Source organism: Petaurus breviceps, unplaced genomic scaffold (genome assembly GCF_028583685.1).
Source record: "Petaurus breviceps papuanus isolate PSGF00001 unplaced genomic scaffold, PetGlider_PUasm1.0 90650, whole genome shotgun sequence".
NCBI lineage: Eukaryota > Metazoa > Chordata > Mammalia > Diprotodontia > Petauridae > Petaurus > Petaurus breviceps.
The window spans coordinates 6,390,616-6,411,819 of NW_027187299.1; positions in this window are offsets into that span (position 1 = coordinate 6,390,616).

Below are 21,204 nucleotides of genomic sequence, written 5' to 3' on the forward strand. Positions count from 1 at the left end.
CAACCTCATGCAAGCCTGGGTTCAGTTTTATAACTGATACAATTAAATAGGAAGGGGATAATATGGTACAGTGGCTGGTGGAGGATGATGATGGGGAAAAGAAAGGAAAAGGTCCTTAAACCAACCATACCCTAGGCATAGGCAACATGACTTGGACATTTTGATTCAAAAACCAAATCCTTCCCATCCTCCACCACCACCTTCTCCCTCCCCAAAAGAAAACATATTCTCATTAAGCTGTTCTTCTTTGTTTTCCTTAAAATTTCTAGCTATTAGAGTGAGGAAAAGGAATATCTTTAGACTATTCCCATTAGAATGCATCTATGTTGCCTGGGAAGAGAGAGAAGTCCCAGAGGGAATTGGTTGCAATCTCCTTCAATATATTAGCAGGAGGTTATATTAATTTTAGCTAGATTTTACCTGGTTAAGATACAAGAGCCTAGTTTTAAAGGGGGTGAGATGTAGGAGAGGTAAATTTCTATGGGGGAAAACATGGAAGTAATAAGCCCAGGAAAAGAAGTGAGATACTTACTGATGAGGATATATCTGACTGGGTACCACAGAGGGAACTCATCTTACATTATATAAAAGAGCAGGGCAAAAGTTGATATTGAGGGGTGGGGAGAGGTTTCTATCATCCCCTACCCTCTTTATCCTTGGTTTTTCTCTCCTATACCTTTTCCCAAATCCTGAAAAATTTAAAAAGAAATATTTCTGGGGGCAGAGGGAAGATGGTGGTGTAGAAGCAGGAAAGCTCCCTGCACTCCCCCCATAACCACCTCTAATACCTATTAAAAAAATCACTCTAAACAAACTTTAGGGCTACAGAACCCACAAAGTGACAGAGAGAAACAAATCTCCCACTGAAAACAGCCTGGCAGGGCGACAGGAAGGGTTCATCACAGCTTGCTGGGAGCAGAGCCCAGCCCCACAAGAGCCCACAGCTAGAGGGACATCAGGAGAGTAGATCACCAGCAGCTGTGGTGGTTTCCAGAATTATCAACCCATAGATGCCAAAGACAAAGTGAGATGTCAGTGCAGACTTTGGGAACACGGAGTCTGGGAGTGCAGTCTGGCCTCTGCCCCAGAAGGAGAAGAGGCTGAGGCATGGTGGCCACAGCTGCATAGCTGCTTCAGAGATCCTGGCCTGCAAATTGTAGGGGAACCAAGCAACCATTCTGAGGAGTAATTGCTCTTGATTTAACCTGCTTGGATCTGGATTGCTGTCTATGGTGGAGGTCCTGGGGTGTGTGACCAGTCAGCCAAAGCATGTGAAAGCTTCAGAGAGGGCAGCCAACTAATAGCTCCAAAAGCTGCAAAAACCCCAGCAATTTGGGACAAAGCTCTCCTCTCTGGAAGCAGAGTTCTACATGGCAAAAAGCTCAAAAGTCAAGTAATTGAGTGGCAACATGAGCAAGCAAAGGAAGCAAAGCAAGCACAGCGATCCGATATTGGATTCCTTTTTTGGAGACAAAAAGGATCAAAGCATGGAATGGCAGGAATACAATGAAGCCAGAACCCCTGCACCAAAAGCTTCCAAGAAAAATATGAACTGGTTACAGGCTATAGAGGAGCTTAAGAAGGATTTTGAAAACCAAATAAGAGAAGTGGAGGAAAAATTGGGAAGAGAAATGAGAATGATGTAAGAAAATCATGAAAAGAGTGTAAACAACCTGACTGAAGAAAATTAACACCCTAAAAAGCAGATTAACTCAAATGGCAAAAGAGGTTCAAAAAGCCAATAAGGAGAAGAATACCTTAAAAAGCCGAATTTGCCTGATGGAAAAAGAATCTCAAAAGCTCAATGAAGAGAATAAGTCCTTCAAAATTAGATTGGAGCAAATGGAAGCTAGTGACTTTATGAGAAATCAAGATACCATTAAACATATCCAAATAAATGAAAAAATAGAAGGCAATGTGAAATATCTCATTGGAAAAACCACTGACCTGGAAAATAGATCCAGGAGAGATAATTTTAAAATCATTGGACTACCTGAAAGCCATGATCAAAAAAAGAACCTAGAAATCATCCTTCAAGAAATTCTCAAGGAAAATTGCCCTGATGTTTTAGAACCAGAAGGCAAAATAGAGGTTGAAAGAATCCACCAATCACCTCTTGAAAAAGATCCCCAAAAGAAAACTTCTAAAAATATTACAGCCAGGTTCTAGAGTTCCCAGATCAAGGAGAAAATATTACAAGCAGCCAGGAAGAAACAATTTGAATACTGTAGAAACACAATCAGGATAACAGAGGGCCTGGCAGCTTCTACACTGAGGGATAGAAGGGCCTGGGATATGATATTCTGGAGGTCAAAGGAGCTGGGATTAAAACCAAGAATCACCTACTGAGCAAAACTGAGTATAATGTTTCAGGGGAAAATATGTCTATTCAATGAAATAAAGGACTTTCAAGCTTTCTTGATGAAAAAACCAGAGTTGAATAGAAAATCTGACATTCAAATACAGGAATCATGAGAAGGTAAACAGGGGAAAGAAATCATAAGGAACTTATTAAAGTTATACTATTTACATTCCTACATGGAAAATGATAATTTTAACTTATGAAACTTTTCTCAGTATGAAAATGGTTGAATGGGATACAAATGTGTGTGTATACATATATATATATGTACATATATATGTATACATACATATATGTCTATATAGGAGGGTATGTGGGCATATGAATACATATGTGAGGGTGTATATATATATGTGTGTGTATAGGTATACATAGACAGAGGACACAGGACCAATTGAGTAAGAAGGGATGATACTTAAAAGGTGAGATTGAGAGGTGAGAGAGGAATATAATGAGAGGAGATGGGGAGAGACAGAATGGGGGTAAATTATCTCATAGAAAAAGGTAAGGAAAAACTGTTACAATGGAGGGGAAGAACAGGAAGGCAAAAGGGAATTGGACAACCTTACTCTCATTGAATTTATCTTAGGGAGGGAATGACATACACACTATACAGGGTATCTCACCCAACGGGAGAGTAGGAGGGAAGGGGATGACAGGGGGGATGATGAAGGGGAGGGCAGGTTGGGGGGGAGGGAAGTTAGAAGCACACACTTTTGAAAAGGGACAGGGTCAAAGTAGAGAATAGAACAAGTGTGGGGGGGGATAGGATGGAGGGAAATATAGTCAGTCTTTCACAACATATCTACTATGGAAATGTTTTGCATAGCTACACACATACAACCTATATTGAATTGCCTATCTTCCCAGTAAGGGTGGGTGATGAGGAAGGAAGAGAAAGAATCTGGAATTCAAAGTTTTAAAATCAAATGTTTAAAAAAATTATATATATATATATATATATATATATTTTTTTTTTTACATGCAACTGGGAAATAAGATATATAGACACTGGGGTATAGAGATTCATCTTGCCCTACTAGAAAGTCAAAGAGGGGATGGGGGAGGATATAGGAGAGAGCAGACTGGGGGAGGGGGTATATAGTAGGATCACTGTTTTGGGGTAGTGGGTAGGGGAAAGACAGGGAGAAATTTTGAAACTCAAAATCTTGTGGAAATGAATGATGTAAACTAAAAATAAACATAAAATTTCATTTAAAAAAGAAATATTTCTACTTTGGAAGAATTTTTTAAAAGATATGGATATGGATATGTACATGTGGTACCTCCTCTGGGGTCACTCACCCAACTCTCTCTGGAAGTTTGGTCCCCAGAGGGATGAATTCTATTCTTCTCCTTGGGTCTACAGAGGTAACCCTGATGGGTTATAGCTTCTAACACTGCCCTCCTGAACCTCCATTCAGTATATCCCCTTTGGGCCCTCATTGGTCAGTTCTTCCAATGCATGTATATGTGTATTCAATTTAAAGGGGGAGAGTGTGTATATGTACATGTATGTATGTGTGTGTATATATATATTTGTCACCAACAATTACTGTTGACCATGATACTCAGAGGGCAGGATATCTCTCTCCCACCTTGATTAGTAACACTAATCCCCTTAGTTTAAAGGTTTAGGGTATTAGGTTTATCCAAACTCTTGACAATGCTTCTATTTACTGGGAGGAGTGTGGGAAGGGAGAAAACCATCCATCTTCCTGTCCCTCCTACTTTTTGATGGAGTTTGCTTACAACAGTGGGGTATAACTGTGTATAGTTCTTTAATTATAAAAATTAAGAAGGAATAAAAATCCAATACATTAAATACTCAGTGTGGACTGGAAGCCTATGCCCTTTTCTCAGAGAGGCAGTCCAGATTTTTTTTCTCTAGAGAAGCCAAAACTCTGAATCTCAAAGCAACACTGTTCAGGAGCTCAAAGTCAGACCTTTCCTTGTCTGTAGTCAGAGCTCAGTCTCTCCTCCAGCTTATCCCTTAAGAAGCAAGCAGGTCTCGAGCCCAGGCTTATTTCACTCACTGTGAAAGCCTGCAGAGGATCAATGTCTTTTGAGGTAACTAAGGGATTCACCTTGCCTTGGCTGCTCTCTCCTCTTGCCTTCACAGCGGTAGTCTGGATTGCCTGCTGATTCCTCTTCCAAGTGACCCTAATTCCACACTGCCAGCAGCTACTAATTGTTCTGTAGTGGCTAAGCCTGAGCCTGCTCATGTCCAAAGGACATAACCTTGCTATTAGAACGTCTCATCAACTGAAAGTAGCTTCAAAGACGAAATCAGGCAGCTTCTACACCAATGGAATCTTGTCCCTCCTTCTCTTCTCTTTGAAAAGTTCACAAGACACAGGTTTGAAACCTCAGTGTTTCTTCCCACTCTACTTCCTACTCTCATTAGCATCACATAGTCAATCTGTGACCAAATCTTATCACTTCTTTCCTCCCAACATCTCCTATATGTCTCCTTCTCTTCCATTCAGTCACCTGATTTCAGACTCTCATCAATCAGTCAGTCAATAAACATTTTTAAAGTACTTGCTATGTACCAGGTTCTGTGCTAAGTGCTGGAGATAGAAAAAGAGGTAAATGACAGTCCCTGTCCTCAAGGAATTCATAATCTAATGGTGGACACAATAAGCAAGCAAATTTGTACAAACAAGCTACATACAGGAAAAATGGGAAATAATTAAGAGAGAGAAGGCAGCTAAGAGGGGTTGGGAAATGGCTTCCTCTAGAAGATGGGAAGTCAAGGAATCCAGTAAGTAGAGATAAGGTGTTTGTACACACTCTATATATATCCTTTCTCCTCCTCTATCCCACCCTTTTCTTTGCCTGCTTACAGGGCTTTGGGTACCTTCACATACCATTGGGATTGGTAAAGATGAGGAAATGGGGCAGAGAGAGTAATAAATTATAATAGTAACTTACATTTATATAGCACCTAATATGGACTGGCTCTGATACTTACTGGGAAACAGTGAGAAAGTCATTTAATTTCTCTAAGCCTCAGTTTCCTCATCTGTGAAATGGAGATAAGAATACTTTCCTCACTTAGTCATTGTGAAGAACATAAGCTACAAGGCAACATAAAAATGTGAGTATTGTTAATTTTTCTGTGGTCTGTCTTAGGAGAGAGGAAAGGAAAGGGAAAGAGATGTTTAAAAAGGAAGCCTCTAGGGTTCCTTCTAGTACTAAACTTCTATGATTCTGAGGTAAAAAGCAGCTAGAAGACGCAGTGGATAGAGTGCCAGCCCTAGGGTCAGGAGGACTCACCTTCCTGAGTTCAAATCTGGCCTCAGACACTTACTAGCTTCATGACTCTGAGCAACTCACTTCACCCTGTTTGCCTTGGTTTCCTCATCTGTAAAATGGGCTGGAGAAGGAAATGACAAACTTTTTTTTGCCAAGAAAACCCCAAATGAGGTCATGAAGAGGTTGGCACAACTAAAACCACAGAACATCAACAAAATGAGGCAAAGGGTAGAGTAGAACACATAGTATAGAAGGGAGGGACAAGATTCCATTGGTGTAGAAGCTGTCTGATTTGGACCTTGAAGCTAGTTTCAGTTGATGAGACTTTAATAGCAAGGTCCTTTGGGCATGAGCAGGCTCAGGGCTAGTGGTCAATGAAGTAAGGAGTGAGAGGCTTAGCCATTACTGAACAAGCAAGAAGCAGATAGGTAGGTATGGAAAAGACTGAGGAGAGGAAGGAACAAGAGAACAAGAAAGAAGTAAGTGAAAGGTCACCAAATTAAATTTAGTTTTGCATTGTATGCCTCCAACAAATTAATATATTGAATATAAATATTTATGAAGTCCACCTCACAGAAGGCTTTCATTATGTAACAGGGTATGCCCAGAACTACCCAGCCAACCACACTGTTTAACTAGAAGCTTGGGTAATTTGGAGATGACAAACTCCCTTAGGGCTCTGGACAGACATGAGTGGCAGAGTACTGAAAAGACTCAGCAGCTTTGGGGTTGAGTGCTGATGAGTCAGTAGATCTTGAAAAAGAGAGTGATTGTCCATTTCTCCTGTTTCTTCAATACTACACATGGCATCATGTGACTTTGGGACTTCCTATGAGGTAGAAGGTGGGAATGTGGCCTTCTCCACCACAATAGCATGTCTTTTGCTTTCAGGTGGCATCTGGGGACTAGGGAAGAAGGAATTCATCTTAATAAGTGAAAAATGTTCTGTTTTGAGATCTGTTTTTTTTTTATCTGATCCTAGGTGACTAAACTTTGCTATCAAGTAGAAACAACCTTGTAAACTAGAAAGGTCTAGAGATCCAAGGTTCTCAGATTATGGAAGCTGAACTTTGGAAGGAGTTCCCCAGTGGTCTTTGAAAAAATAGCTACCAAGTATAAGCCTAATCCCTGACGTGGCTTGCCTGAAGACATCTACCTTAAGGAGGACTGTGCATAGCCAAGGTGAAATGTAAAATACTTATTCAACAATCCCAGCTTTATATTTTGATGATTTTAAGTCTCAATTTCCTAGAATATTCTAACCATAGTTATTACTGCTACGGTTTTAAATCTTCCCACTAATTACTATTCATGAAAATCTTCTGTGTTAAGTATTTCTTTCATGTGTAGGAAATAAATACTTGTTCCACACCTGGTATAAATTGAACATTGAGTACCTTTCTACTCCCTTCCCCTTTTGGGGAGATGCTGGACATGAATCAAACCTAATCTTTAAGTAATTCCTCCTCCAGGATGGGGCATAAGGATCTAAATAATGCTAGAAAGAGGATCTAACTTTTTCTTTAGGTGGTCATGCTCCTTAGAATTGAAACCTATCCAACTGGGTGCATAGGTCCAGAGCTTAAGAAGAGTCTCTTAGTGCAGATGGAGTGATCATAGTACCCCAGGCCTTTGGGCCCAGGGATGGTTACAATTATTGGACTTTCAAGAGTAGGGGGAATGCCAACATACTAGAGGGAAACAGGGAGTTGGGTAACACCCTAGATGAGAAAAATGATTATTTCTCTCTTATATTAATAACCAATTAATATGGGGGGGAGGCAGGTTGGTTTTTTTTTTCCTTTCTCTTTCCTCATTCAAAGTCCAGTCTTTCATGGAGATATCTAACCTTGCCCAAAAATTTACCTGACCTTGACTATCTTAGGTAGTCAACTAGGTAGAATTCTAAGCCTACCCAACTAGAAAACCTTACAAAGAGAATCTAATCTAGGTGAATTCCAGCCCATCAAATTCTACTCCAAGTTTGGGAGTGTGGGGTGGGAAGGGAGGTTTGGATCCTTTTGTCTAGATTACCCAAGGTTGGGGGTAGTCTGGGTAGAAAGGAGTAAGAGTGACAAAATCAAAGTCAGTCCCCTAACTCCTCATTAGAATAGGTCCATCTCTTATTATAATATTCATTCACGGATTAATTGTTAATAAGAGCTGATTTCTGCCTATCAGAAATACTCACCCTTCCAAGGGTATATATCCATCAAGAAGCCTCCATGAGGGGTCTTTGGTTTACTAGAGAAATCTAAATGACTATCCTTTTATTAATTATTCACTAGCCATAATTCATAAAATTATTATTAATTACCCAGAAATTGTCTTTTCAACTTTTCATTCATCATATGAATAAATCACCATTTTGTTTAAGTTACTAGAGTATGGATGAAGAATGGGATGCTTGGTATAGTAGAGGAGTCTTTTGATAATTTTTTGGAGAAAACTGGGTGAGTTACCAAGGGAGTTTGTCAATCAATGCAAACACTGTAGGAAGTGATCTTTTTCTAACAGGAAACACCAAAAAATCTCTAGAACTCTGACTGTGAGTTGCAGATAAGAAAGGATGTCCTTAAGGGTCATCTTCTAAGTGCATCTAACAATACCTGCCAAGTCAGTAACACCATTTATTGTCTTTCAGGGAAGAATAAGAAAGGCTCAGGAAACACTGCTCCATGACCTAAATTAGAATGTGGCCACAGACCCAAACTTCTCCATCCCCTCTTCCCTCCCCAAGGGCTCAAGGAAACCTAGAGTGAATTTGAGAGAAAAAGGTAGGGGGAGGTGGAAAGAGTAAGGGTAATCAGGTGAAAAGGTGATTGCACCTGCTTTTTAATCAGGACTTTCCTTACTACCCCCATATCCCACCTTCATATATATATATATATATGTGTGTGTGTGTGTGTGTGTGTGTGTGTGTGTATGTATATGTATATATATATATATATGCATAGCCTCTTTTTCGTCCAAATTATCAGCACCACAGAACAGTGCTGACCCTTATGTTTTCCTGAAATCAAGACATGAATAAAGTTACTGGTACAGAGGAGGTAATCAAAACACCTGGAATGGGGAACTGCAAAGAGGGCCCAGTCCTTGCTAGTTCTACCTGGTATTAACCCACATGCAGGCTTTGTGGACTTGCTTCCAGGGATCAATCAATCAACAAACATTTATTGAGTGCCTACTAAGTGCCAGGCACTGTGCTAAGTGCTAGGGCTGCAAAAAGAGGCAAAAGACAGTCCCTGCCCTCAAGGAGCTTATAATCTAATAGGGGAGACAACATGTAAACAAATATGGGCATGTATGACAAATAGGAAATGATTAAAAGAGAGAAGGCACTGGAATTAATAGTAGTTGGGGAATGCTTCCCAAAGAAGGTGGGATTTAAATTGGAACTTAAAGCCAGGGAAGTCAGTAGGCAGAGCAGAGCAGAGGAAGGAGAGTGTTTCAGGAATGGTGGGCAGCCAGAGAAAATGCTGGAAGCAGAGAGACAGAGTGTCTTGTTTGTGGAACTTTCAGGAGGCTTGGGTCACTGGATCAAAGAGTGTGTGCTGGGGAGTAAGGTGTAAGATGAGTAGGAAGGTCTAGCGGAGATGCCCTGCCCCCAATTCAGAGCATGTGCAGGTGTCCTTACTGCTTCCTGTTGGCTTACTGAACAGTGACAAAAAGACTTTTAATTGGCTAAGTTCGAAGGGGATGTGCACACAAAGATCTTGAACAAAGGAAAGTTTTCTCTCTTCCCCAGGTGATTTTCAAGTGAGGAGAAAGAGTTACTATAAGCAGAAGAGATAGCAGTGGCAGCTGTTTTATCTCCCTGGGAAGTGAATGCATGGCGCTGCTCTTTCCGTCTCTTTTCAAAGCTACCTTTATTCCTTTCTCCAGAATACACAAAGCTTAACTCTCTCCCAGGATTTTACAAGACTTCTGGATGGTTTAAAATGACCTCTCTCCTTTGCAAGCTTTGATTCAAGTGGTTGCTTTATGACTGCCAAGGTTGCTATGTCATGGATCAGATTATCAATCAATCAATTCAAGTGGTTGCTTTATGACTGCCAAGGTTGCTATGTCATGGATCAGATTATCAATCAATCAACAGATATTTATTGAGCACCTACTATGTGCCAGGCAATATGCTAGGAACAGGGAGTGAAGTAATCCCTACCTGCAATGACTTTTTAATCACCCAAAGGGCAGAAGAGGTCATAGAATCTATATCAGAGTTTGCCAATAGTCATATCAGTTGAACCCAGGGAACAGCTATCCCCAAGAAGCAACCTGCTTGACCCAGACCATAAAAGAATTGTCCCAGCAGTTGATGCCATCTTCTTCAAGAAAGGGAGTGACTCATCCATAAGTTAAACAATCAATAGATGTAAACATAATGGGGGGGAATGTTGGTAATTTGGAGTCTGTTCTCTCCAGGAACCAAGTAGTATGCTTCAAGGAAAATGTGCCCTGGTTCAAAAGATTCTTTTAAACTTCTGTTATGCTTTACCTTCTCAGTATACCTCCCTTTGCAAAAAATAATTAATGTTAAGTAGTTCATAGATGTTGAGAATTCAGTGGGTTAACGGATATTTCAAGGATGTGAAATGGTGATGATATTGTGGAAAACTGGATGGGAGGACTGTGAGTGATTGTAGAAATCCTCACAACCCTTCAAATGTCAACTTCAGGTGTCAAAATGGTGCCAACAGCTGGGAAAATTCTGAGTTATTCCTAGAACCCTGAAGGGAGATGGTGCTATCCAAGTTCTGGGGAACCTATACATTGTTTGAACAGGTTGGGAGAGAGTGAATTTAGAGCTGTGTTACATACCTAGCTTTGAATCATCTTCAAATATTATAGTATGGGATAGACTGTTACACTTGGAGTCAGCAAGATCTGAATCTAAATTCTGCTTCTGAAGCTTATGAGCTGTTTGACCATGGGAATACCATTTAACCTCCCTGAGTCTCAGTTTCTTCATCTACAAAAGGATATCATAATACCTGGAGGACCTACCTCAGAGGAGTACTCAGAAAACTTCTCAGAGCCTCAGTCTCCTGATCTGTGACTAGGGGGTGCAGCAGAGAGAGCACTGGTAGAAACAGAAGACTCATCTTCATGAGTTCAAATCTGGCCTCAGACACTTACTAGATTGTGATGTTAGGTAAATCACTTAACCCTGTTGCCTCAGTTTCCTCATCTGTAAAATGAGTTAGAGAAGAAAATGGAAAACCCCTTCAGTATCTTTGCCAAGAAAACCCTAAATGGGGTCATGAAGAGTCAGACATGTGGGAGTAGAAACAGGTCCTCTTCGTGGCTCCACCTTCCACCTTCCCCAATTCATGTAAAAGGGACTCTGAACAAACTTTGGAGCTACAGAACCCACAAAATGACACAGAGAAGCTAACCTCCCGCTGAGGACAGCTCGGCAGGCCGGCAGCAAGTGGCCAGCTCAGCACTCTAGCAGCTGAACCCAGGCTGTGAGCCGGAGGTTTTAGCCACAGGGAGGGCCTGACCAGCCACTGGCTGAAGAGACTCCAGATCACCAGCAGCTGTGGCTGTTTCCAGATTTATCAACACATAGATGCTAAGGACAAAGTGAGAGGTCAGTTCAGTCTGGACTTTGGGACCAGTAGTTGGGAGAGCATTGGCTTGTGCCCCCAGGGCAAGAAGCTGCTGAGGAGCCACGGCTGTGCAGCCAGCACCACATTGCAGCTTCAGCTCCTGGCCTGCAGACTGTAGGGGGACCAAGCACCAATCTGAGGGGTAATCGCTCTTGCTTTAACCTGCTTGGATCTGGATTTCAGTCTAGGGTGGAGGTCCTGGGGTGCGTGACCAGCTTGTCAGAGCGTGTAGAGGCTTCATAGATGGCACCCAACTAATACCTCTGGAAGCTGAGAAAACCCCAGCATTTGGGAAGGGGGCTCCCCTGTCTGGTGGCAGAGTCCTACTGTGGCAAAAAGCCCAGGGGTCAAGTGACTGAGGGGTGACATGACCAGGCAAAGGAAACAAAACAAACAGAAAAAATACATTAGACTCCTATTTTGGGGACAAAAAGGATCAAAGCATGGAACAGAAGGAAGACAGTGAAGTCAGAACTCCTGCACCAAAAGCTTCAAAGGAAAATACGAGCTGGTTACAGGCCATAGAGGAACTTAAGAAGCAGATAAGAGAAGTGGAGGAAAAATTGGGAAGAGAAATGAGAACGATGCAAGAATATTATGAAATAAGAGTCAACAGCTGACTGAGGAAAATCACACCTTAAAAAAACAGACTAACTCAAATGGCAAAAGAGGCTCAAAAAGGCAACGAGGAGATGAATGCCTTAAAAAGCCAAATTTGCCAGATGGAAAAAGAATCTCAAAAGCTCAATGAGGAGAATCATTCCCTCAGATTTAGAATGAAGCAAAGGGAAGCTAGTGACTTTATGAGAAATCAAGATGATGTTAAACAGATCCAAACAAATAAAAGAATAGAAGGCAATGTGAAATATCTCATGGGAAAAACCACTGACCTGGAAAATAGATCCAGGAGAGATAATTTAAAAATTATTGGACTACCTGAAAGCCATGATCAAAGAAAGAACCTAGAAATCATCCTCCAAGAAATTCTCAAGGAAAATTGTCCTGATGTTTTAGAACCAGAAGGCAAAATAGAGGTTGAAAGAATCCACCAATTACCTCCAGAAAAAGATCACAAAAAGAAAACTCCTAGGAATATTATAGCCAGATTCTGGAATTCCCAGATCAAGGAGAGAATATTACAAGCAGCCAGGAAGAAACGATTTGAATATTGCGGAAACACAATCAGGATAAAACAGGATCTGGCAGCTTCTACACTGAGGGATAGAAGGGCCTGGGATATGATATTCCAGAGGGCAAAGGAGCTGGGATTAAAACCAAGAATCACCTACCCAGCAAAACTGAGTATCATGTTTCAGGGGAAAATGTGATCATTCAGTGGAATAGAGGATTTTCAAGCATTCTTCATGAAAAAAACAGAGTTGAATAGAAAATTTGACATTCAGATACAAGAAGCAAGAGAAGCTTGAGAAGGTAAACAGGGAAAAGAAATCATAAGCCACTTATCAAAGTTGAACTATTAACATTCCTACATGGAAAAACAATAAGTGTAACTGATGAAACTTTTCTCAGTCTGAAAATAGTTAAAGGGAATAGAAATATGTATATATATGAGGGTATATGGGCATATGAATACGTAAGTGAATGTGTGTATATATGTTTATAGGTATACATAGATAGAGGGCACAGGACCAATTTAAGAGGAAGGGATGATACTTAAAAGGTGAAATTAAGAGGTGAGAGAGGAATATAATGAGAGGAGATGGAGAGAGACAGAATGGGGTAAACTATCTCATATAGAAGAGGCAAAGGAAAATGGTTATAATGGAGGGGAAGAATAGGAAGGCAAAAGGGAATGGGTCAAGCTTATTATCATTGAATTTGGCTTGGGGAGGGAATTCAATACACACTAAATAGGGCATCTCACCCTACAGGAAAGTAGGGGGGAAGGGGATGAGAGGGGGGATGATGGAAGGGAGGGTAGGCTGGGGGAGAAGGAAGTTGGAAGCACTCACTTTTGAAAAGGGACAGAATCAAAGTAGAGAATAGAACAAGTGGAAGTGGGATAGGAGGGAGAGAAATATAGTCAGTCTTTTACAATATATCTGCTATGTTAATATTTTTCACTAGCTATACATGTACAACCTATACTGAACTGCTTATCTTCCCAGTAAGGGTGGGTAACAAGGGAATAAGGGAATGAATCTGGAATTCAAAGTTTTAAAATCAAATGTTTAAAATTATATATATATGCATATATATACTATTATTAATACTATTTTACATGTAATTTGGAAATAAGATATACAGGCACTGGGGCATAGAGATCCACCATGCCCTACTGGAAAAGTCAAAGGGGGTATGGGAGAAGATATGGGAGAGAGCATATTGGAGGAGGGGATATCCTGCAGGATTGCTGTTTTGGGGTGGTGGGTAGGGGAAAAAGAGGGAGAAAATTTGTAACTCAAAATCTGGTGGAAATTAATGATGTAAACTAGAAGCAAATAAAGTATTTGAAAAAAAAAGTATAGAAAAATGCCTGTGTTTAATGGGAATGCTTCTAGTGTTTCCCTTTTGAAAACAATGCTATGTTTTGGATTCAAATGTTTGTTTTTGTCCTATTAAAATCTCCCTTTTATGGCAAAAATAAAAGAGTCAGACATGACTAAAACAACTCAACAGAATGGAGATAAAATATCTGACCTATTATAGCATCTGTCTCACAGAATTGTGATAACAGGTATGTGAAATGCTAATCAAATATTAAACCACAGTATAAATGTCAGTTGTTATTACATATGGTGTAGGGTCTTAGAGCAGGTTTTTCTGCTACTTAAGAGACTTGATTAGCAAAGTGGATGGAACCCTGAGGGAGCCATTAGATTAGGGTCAACTGTATGGATGGTTTGGAACTGTCTCAGGCTAGAACACAAAGGTAGGAACTGGTGCAGGTAGGTACTGTTGAAACATAAAAGCAGAAGGCAAGGGTCACTTGAGGTGCCAGCTTTCAACTGGCAAAAGATAGGGCCACTGTAGTCTATGCCAACTGCATCTCTTACTTTGCCAAAGTGTTCCTCTCAGCCACAATAGGGCATTGTTGAAAATGCCTGCAAAACCACAGTTGGATAGAAGAGCCTTCACCCAAACTAAACCCTACCCATAACTCTCCCCTATCCCCCGACCCCCACCATAAACTCAAAGCAGAGAAACCATGGAAACAGCAAGGAAAGGAAGGGGGAGAAGCTGGGTAATTCATTTCAAAGCTTTCAGCCTCATTTCAAAGCTACCTTTATCCCTTTCTCCAGAATATACTAAGCTTAACTCTCCCAGGATTTTACAAGACTTCTGGATGATTTAAAATGACCTCTCTCCTGTGCAAGCTTTGATTCAAGTGGTTGCTTTATGACTGACAAGGTTGCTATGTAATGGAAGACAGAGTTTAGCCTCAGTGTACTAAACAAAAGACCTACAACTCAGAGTTTATAAGTACAATCCTGAGTGAGCAAGAAATACACTTGTGGAACTCCCATCTACTACAGTGATGTGTAGATAAATATTTAACAAATATGTCTTCTGGGAGGAAATATATACATACATACACATGCATAACACACCTTTAAGTTTAATATGCATTAACATTTTCCCCATTACTTGAGTAGACTGTCAACAAAAACAACAAATCAAACCCTGATTTATAATATTTGCTGATTTCTGAGATGTAAATACTTGCACTGAAGATTTAACAATTAACTCTCTCCAGGCAATGTGAGCTGTCTCCAGCACACCCCTTCGTAATTCACATACCTGTTGTGTGAAATAGCAAGGGAATATTGGAAACAGTGTGGTTATGATGTGTGGAATGAAAAAATCCCTGAACTGGTATTCAGGAAAGCTGAGTTCTAGTCACAACCCTTCCATTTCACTAGCTATATATGAATTTGGACAAAAGACCATACCTGATGACTCAATTTCCTCGTATGTTAAATAAGAGAGCTAGACTAAATGATCCAATGGGAAGTAGTATAATACAGTAGATAGAATTCTAGCTCTAGACTCAGAGGTTCTGGGTTCACATCCTATTTAATACTTTTGAGACCTTGGAAAAGTCACTTAAAGGGAGAGGATTGGACTAGATGGCTCCCAAAGACTCTTTTTTTCTTCCAATATATCTTATTTATTTCATTAAATATTTCTTTTTTTTTTTTTTAAGCAATTGGGGTTAAGTAACTTGCTCAAGGTTACACGGCCAGTTATTTCTGGGTGTGGTGCTGAGTGTCTGAGCCCAGGATTCGATCTCTAGGTCGTCCCAACACTGGAACCGGTGCTCTTACTCACTGAGCCACCTGGCCACCCCTGAGCAATTGGGGTTAAGTAACTTGCTCAAGGTTACACGGCCAGGTGTTTCTGTGTGGGTGCTAAGTGTCTGAGCCCGGAATTCGATCTCCAGGTCTTCTCAACACTGGAGCCGGTGCTCTTACTTGCTGTGCTACCTGGCCGCCCCCATTAAATATTTCTTAATTATAAGTAAAATAATTTCACATTTGTGTTTTAAAATTTCAAGTTCCAAATTCTCTCCTTCCCTTTCTCCCCTCTCCCTTCCTTGAAAAGGCAAGCAATTTGATATAGATTATACTCAAATGGTGTCATAAATAGTTGGATGTGACTGAAATGACTCAACAATAACAACATATGTGAAGTCACTCAAAACACATTTCCATATTATCCATGTTGCAAAAAAACCAGACACCCCCCCCCAAGAAAAAAAAACAAGAAAAATAAAGTTTAAAAAAATTCCTTGATCTGCATTCAGACTCCACCTGCGGGAGCATTTTTCATTATGAGTCTTTCAGAACTGTCTTAGATCACTGTATTGATCAGAATAACTAAGTCATTCATAGTTGATACAATATTGCTGTTACTATGTGCAATGTTCTCCTCAATCCACTCATTTCACTTTGCATCAGTTCATGTAAGTCTTTTTGGGGTTTTCTGAAATCATTCTGCTCATCATTTCTTATAGCACAATAATATTCCATTACAATCACATACCATAACTTATTCAGCCATTCCCCAATTGATGGGTATCTTCTCAATTTCCAATTCTTTACCACCACAAAAAGAGCTGCTATAAATATTTTTGTACATATAGGTCTTTTTCTTTTTCTTTGATCTCTCTAGGACACAGACCTAGTGGCAATATATCTGGGTCAAAGGGTATGTACAGTTTTATAGCCCTTTGGGCATAGTTCCAAATTGCTCTCCTGAATAGTTGGATTAGTATCAACTCCAGCAACAGTGCTTTAGTGTCTATTTTTCCCCACCCCTACCAACATTTGTTATTTTCCTTTTTCTGTCTTATTAGCCAATCTGATAGCCATAAGTTGATACCTTAGAGTTACTTTAATTTGCATTTTTCTAATCAAAAGTGATTTAGAGCATTTTTTCATATGACTATAGATAGCTTTGATTTCATCTGAAAACTGCCTGTTCATATCCTTTGGACACATTTACCAATATATCAATCAGGGAATAACTCATATTTTTATAAATATGACTCAGTTCTCTATAAATTTGAGAAATTTCTTTATCAGAGAAACTTGCTGTAAACATTTCCCCAGTTTTCTGCTTTCCTGCTGATCTTGGCTGCATTGGTTTTGTTTGTGCAACACTTTTTAAATTTAATTTAATCACAATTATTCATTTTAAATCCCATAATACCCTCTATCTCTTATTCGGATCATAAATTCTTCCCTTATCCACAGAACTGACATGTACATTTTTCCATGCTCTCCTAATTTGCTTATATTATCATCCTTTATGTCCCAATCATGTATCCATTGTGATTTTTTCTTGGGATACAGCATGAGATGCTGGTCTAAATCTAGTTTCTGTCAAATTGCTTTCCAGTTTTCCCAGCAATTTTTGTCAAATAGTGAGTTCTTGTCCCAAAAGCTTGGATCTTTGAGTTCATCAGTAAACAATAGAAGACCACATAGTTAAACCCAGAATTTCCTCCTTTCTCAAGTTCTAATGGGTAATAAACCCAACCAATTCTCACACAAGCAGAAGTGTCCTGCTTTTATTCCAATCAACTCCCAGAACAACTGTGAGATGTTTCTGTCTTTGGTTAGCTCTCAAGTTCTAGATGGCAACAATCTCAGCTAACTCTACACAGCAAAGGGATCATGCTTTTCTTCGATCAGTTTCCAGAAGCTACAGAGATTTCCTCCAATAAGCTCCCAGCAGCTGCAGATCCTGTTGGGCTTCAGTCCACTCTCAGCTGATTTAGCAGGAAAACAGCTGTTCTTCTGATTCTCCCTTGCACTGTTTTTCCAAGTAGCAAGGGGTGGTCTCACTGCCCATTTCTCTGGTTTCTCTAATGCCTCAAATCAGGACCTCTATCAGGTTGAACTCAGGTTGAAAAACCCCAAGTCCACACAGTTCAGTCAGATGTAATACAAACAATATGCAATTTCCACATCATTCCTAAATAGCTTTGTGATTTATAGTTTCTAAATCCTAAAAAAAAAATGTCATGTATAAATGAACTGACGGACATTAACATCTTAAAGCTAAGTGGTGCAGTGAAGAGAGCACCAGACTTGGAGTCTGTGCTGCAAATCCGGCTCCTAATGCTTTACCAGCTGTGTGACTGGAGGCAAGTCACTTAACCTTTCTCAGCCTTAGTTTCTACCTCTCCAAAATGGAGATAACAATAGCATTTCATGGGGTTGTTGTGAGAATCAAATGAGATAATACATGTAAAGCATTTCAAAATCTTTAGAGTACATACTTTAATGTACACAGCCATCCCTACTTTCAGTAGGTTCTTGTGACTTTAAGTTGTTTTCAAACAGGTCCTCTCAGTACCTTTTTATGAGGGGCAACTTTCAGTCCCTCAGAACTTTCAAGATGTTTTTCTCATATAACTGACCCTTCTCTTTATATTTTTATATTTTATATATTTCTTTATATTTTGGCAAATATAATGTCCATATACAAAGGATGAAGTATCTTTTACAATACTGCCTTCCTCTCTGTACTAAAACTGTCTTCAAGATTCTGGTTCCTATGCCCAAATTGTTCAAAATTGTGCATGCCCTTTAAGTCAATAATACCACTACTAGGTCTGTATCCAAAAGAGACTGAAGAAAATGGAAGAGGACATATATACACAAAAATATTTATGGCAGCTTTTTTGTGGTGGCAAAGAATTGGAAACTGAGGGGATGCCCATCAATTGGAGAATGACTGAACAAGTGGTATATAATTGCGAATGAATGCTATTGAGCTATAAGAAGTGATGAGTAGAATGCTTTCAGAAAAAACCTGGGAAGACTTACATGAACTGATGCCAAGTAAAATGAGCAGAACCAGGAGAACATAGTACACAGGATCAGCGATATTGTTTGATAATCAATTATTCTTATCAACACAATGATCCAAGACAATTCTGAGGGACTTATGATAAAAAAAATAATACTATCTACTCCAAAGAAAGAACTTATGCAGCTTAAATACAAATTTAAGAATACTATTTTTACTTTATTCTTCTTGTTTTTTGTCTGCATTTTCTTTTGCCACATGGCTAATATGAAGTTGTTTTGCATGACTACACATGTCTAATCTATATCAAATTGCTTTTCTTTTCAAGAAGAGAAGAGTGAAGGGGGGAAGAATTTGGAATTCAAAATTTTTTTAAATGTTTAAAGGTTTTCATTTATATATAATTGAGAAAATTAAGATAAAAAGTAAATGAATAAAAAAAGACTAGTTTCCCCTCCCCCAATTCTAATGTTTGAGGGTTGAATGAGTTCATGTTTACCACCTCCAGTCTACCAACACTGGCATCAACCAAAAGCTGGTATTTGTTAGATGATATCATCTCCTAGAAAGGACAGAGAAAAGTAGTACATTACTGAAGCTTGCTGAAACAATAAGAGTCTTTTATTAAGGATGATTGATCACTGGTCTGCCTTCCAAGAGGAGAGAAATACAATAATTTTAATACTTAGACAGTCAGCTTCAGCAAGACATTTACCTAAAAGGGTAACAAAGGTTTCCAAATACAGTTAAGAAATTAGTGGATTTTTAGTTTGTCTTTTATTCTGGGTAACAGGAAAGAAAAAATTCTTCAATACCCTAAGCAAACAAAACATAACCTTTTTTGCTTCTGTGAGTCAATGAGATGATTCTAGTTGGGGGAGAAATGATGCTTTATGCCATAAACAAAAATAAATCTCAAAGAATTTTTTTTCTTTTGCATCAAATTTTGGTGCTTTAAAAAAATAAAACATATTTAACTTCTTTGCTGACCATTTTTAGTGTGATTGTGATGTTAAAAGCATCTGTTTACAGGAAGAGCCAGCCTTTGGGCCAAGAAATGAAGCAATTCTGCAAAAGAGATGAGAGACATTTGGAGATTCTTGACATAGGTTCAAGGGCAGCTAGGTGGTACAGTGGATAGAGGGACAGACCTGGAGCCAGGAAGAACTGAATTCAAATCTGGCCTCAGACATTTACTAGCTATGTGAACCTTGCCAAGTCACTTATCCCTGTTTGTCTCAGTTTATTTATCTGTAAAATAAGCTAGAGAAGGACAAACCACTCTAGTATCTTTGCAAAAAAAAAAAAAACCACAACAACCAAATTTGGGTCACAAAGAGTTGGACATAACTGAAATGTCCCAACGGCAATAACACCAACCAATATAAAAGCACTAATATCTGATGGTCAGAGCCAGAATGGAAATTCTGGGATTGTCACACTGTCCTTCAACATCACTTTCATGGGGGATATCAAGCTGAAGACCTCAAAGCCCCACAAAACTAAAAAAAATTTAACTTTAGAAGCAGCTAGGTGGCACAGTGAATAGAGCACTAGCCCTGGAGTCAGGAGGACCTGAGTTCAAATCCATCCTCAGACACTGAACACTTACTAGCCATGTGACCTTGGGCAAGTCACTTAACCCCAATTGCCTTGCCTTCCCCCCTCCAAAAAAAAAGGCAAAAAAAATTAACTTTAAATGACTGGTTTTATACTACCCTCACTCCACACACCTTTTCTCCATAACTGGCATTGGGGAAAAAGTAAGGAGTGACCAAATTCTGCTACTGATTTGGAATCATGAGAGGGGACATGGCATAGCTCTCAGGCACCAGAAATGGATCCTAAAGATGTAAAGTCAAAGTGTCAGAGAGGAGATGATGAAGGAAGCAAGATGGCCAGTATGGCAGAGTTTCTCCCCCATTTGGTGAGCCTAAGCCTGAATAAGCAATAAACCAGGCAGGGCAGCTGGGTGGCGCCATAGTGCACAGAGCACTGGACCTGCAGTTAGGAAGACTCAGCTTCCTTGGTTCAAATCTGGCCTCAGACAATTATTAGCTGTGTGACCCTGAGCAAGTCACTTAACTGCCTCAGTTTCCTCATCTGTAAAACGAACTGGAGAAAGAAATGGTGGACCACTCCAGTATCTTTGCCAAGAAAACACCAAATGGAGTCAGGAAGAGTCAGACATGACTGAAAACAACTGAACAATGACAAAAGCCAGGGTAAGAAGCAGTTGGAGGGTCTCTGCTAGCAACAGAATGCTGGATGAAAAAGCACTGGGCATGAGTTCACAGTTTAGTAGAAATGTCTTCTCCTCTCGGGAAAGCCACCCCAGAACTGCTGGTGTGGTTAGCATTACTGTCTTTGTATTTTCAGTTTCAACCCAGAGCTGACAAAAGTATTAAACCAGTCTTCCTCCAGGGAAGATTAGCAAAAACTCTGAGCATCTTAGTTAATTTGCTTCAGGGACTTAAATCCCCTTGAAAAATCTGGGTAAGGGACTCTATCCAAACAACCATGCTGGCACCCGAGTCGAACAGAATGTCTTGCAAATGATTTTCAAAGATTAGCCGCTGCTTTGCATCTATTTTTCCACATTGAACAGCAGGAACAAATACATCATAAATCAAGCCTTTCTAAATAAAGGGAAAGTCATTGTGTCAGACTCCCCACCCA